This window comes from Euprymna scolopes, chromosome 4, assembly GCF_053919585.1.
Source record: "Euprymna scolopes isolate OS-2025 chromosome 4, ASM5391958v1, whole genome shotgun sequence".
NCBI classification, from domain to species: Eukaryota; Metazoa; Mollusca; class Cephalopoda; order Sepiida; family Sepiolidae; genus Euprymna; species Euprymna scolopes.
The window spans coordinates 96,401,754-96,404,175 of NC_136485.1; the positions used below are offsets into that span (position 1 = coordinate 96,401,754).

Below are 2,422 nucleotides of genomic sequence, written 5' to 3' on the forward strand. Positions count from 1 at the left end.
AAAAATTTGTTGAATATATAGGTTGAGAATTGTTCTCTCTCTCTCACACACTCACATTCTCACTTTTATAGATATAATGTATAGATTATGCTAGATATATTTCTATGTCTGAATACCCTATATACAAAGTTTAAAATCCGTAGATAAAAATACGTTGAGTATATAGGTTGAGAATTGTTCTCTCTCTCTCTTACGCACACACACACACACACACACACATTTTCACTTTTATAGATATAATAGATAGATTATGCTAGATATATTTCCATATGTCTGAATACCCTATATACAAATTTTCAAATCTGTAGATAAAAAATGTATTGAATATATAGGTTGAGAATTGTTGTCTCTCTCTCTCTCTCTCTCTCTCTCTCTCTCTCTCTCTCTCTCTGGCTACCTCACACACACACACATTTTCACTTTTATAGATATAATAGATAGATTATGCTAGATATATTTCCATATGTCTGAATACCCTATATACAAACTTTCAAATCTGTAGATAAAAAATTTGTTGAGTATATAGGTTGAGAATTGTTCTCTCTCTCTCACACGAAACTGTGCGCTCGGCTTCTTCCCCCCCTTCCCACCCCAAATGCTTGGGAAACTGTGCACTGTTTTTGTTGGTTTTCAAGCTGCCTCTTCCCCCCCCCACACACACACAGTTTAACAGTAGTAGGAGGTCAAGAGAAAGAGGGTGAGAGAGAGAGAAGAGTAAGTTGGTGAGAGAGAGAGAAAAGAGAAAGAGGGTGTTGGTTTTATATTTTTATTATCGTCTAATATTTTGAAAGCTGAATTTCTAATAAAATGTGCATCTATAGGAGATAATGCCTGGGAATGTGTTCCCCCCCCCCCCACAGTTTAACAGTGGTGTGACGTCAAGAGAAAGAGGGTGAGAGAGAGGGAAGAGTAAGTGGGTGAGAGAGAGAAAGAGAGAGAAAAAAAAGAAAGACGGTGTTGGTTTTGTGAAAAAAGTTGTTATTTACAATTGTTCGCATTCTTGGCCTTTTGGTCAAGATCAAAGTGTAGTATCTGTTCTTCAGATGCTGCACTTCTATTTCTTGTTCTCTTTCGGTGGAGGAGAAATCCTCCACGACTGAGACAATTTTTATTTTTGTACCTTTTCTCCACGTTAAAAAACGACCCTGGTGTCTAACTCTGTCCCGTGGGGAGGCATAGTAAATAGGTACAATTGTTCGCCATTAGTGGATGTTGACGTCACGTCACGTGACATGACTAAGCGTTTTTTTTTTTTAGTATGAATAACATTTTTTGTTTTAATTATAAAGTCTACACTTAATTTTATAGAAAATGATGTATATATAATAGAAAAAAAAAATTACTGGTTTTGTTGGATTCAAGTGGATCCCCCCCCCTCCAGTTTAAGAGATAGCAGGTCACGTGGTAATATACAAAATGGCTAGCGTAAATATAAAGATCGGTTTTTTTATCGACGAATATTTTGAAAGCTGAATTTTTTTTTATTCCTGTACATTTTTTCCTGATATTTTTCGTTAAAACTCTTGTATAAATACTATTTTTAACCAGTTAAATACGTTGGAGACATTGTCATGGAGTTTAATAATCTCTAGAACAAAGCAGAAGAGAAATTACAAAAGTATCGGTAAAACAAAGTGTTTGTTTACATTTGTTCGCCATTACTGGATGTTGACGTCACGTCACGTGACATGACTAAGCGTTTTTGGATTATGTAATATTAACATTAAAATGACAGGTTTTTTGGGGGGCCCCCCCTAGGAGAGAAATGATCAGTTCACCCCCTTTTAATGGTCCGTTTGGTGTGGAATTTCGATATTTGTCATGCGGGTGATCAAGGTTCAATATGATACATAATTTGTCAACTTTGGTTGTGTCTGTCAAAAGTTTGAGCTGACGTCACGTCACGTGACACGTATTGAATAACGTTAAAATGACAGGTTTTTTTGGGGGCCCCCCTAGGAGAAAAACGATCAGTTGACCCCTTTCTACTGGTCCGTTTGACGTGAAATTTCGATATTTGTCATCCGGGTGATCAAGGTGCAATATGATACCAAATTTGTCAACTCTGGTTCCGTCTTTCAAAAGTTTTAGCGTTACAAACAAACATACATACATACATACATACATACATACATACATACACACCGATTTTTGCCTTTTATATATATATATATAGATGATGAAGACTAGCAGGGCTACCCGGCGTTGCTCGGGACCGTATAAACAATGAAAAAACAAAAGCAGATATTGAATATATGTTTTATTCTTAGGGGAGAGGAATCTTTCATCTCTATGTATTATTTGTTTTATCTACCCTAGGACTGGTATTGTTCATGTTTTATCCCTAGCGTAGGTAATTTACAGCATGTATATGAAATTGTTTTACCTTAGGGAGAAGAGAACAGGTAATATACAACATAAT

At 36.0% G+C, this 2,422-nt stretch overlaps 1 pseudogene; it reads left to right on the plus strand.

The window, feature by feature from the left end:
- Positions 1–991: 991 nt before the first annotated feature.
- Positions 992–1,125, plus strand: LOC145274661 (U2 spliceosomal RNA; annotated as a pseudogene).
- The last annotated feature ends 1,297 nt before the right edge of the window (positions 1,126–2,422 follow it).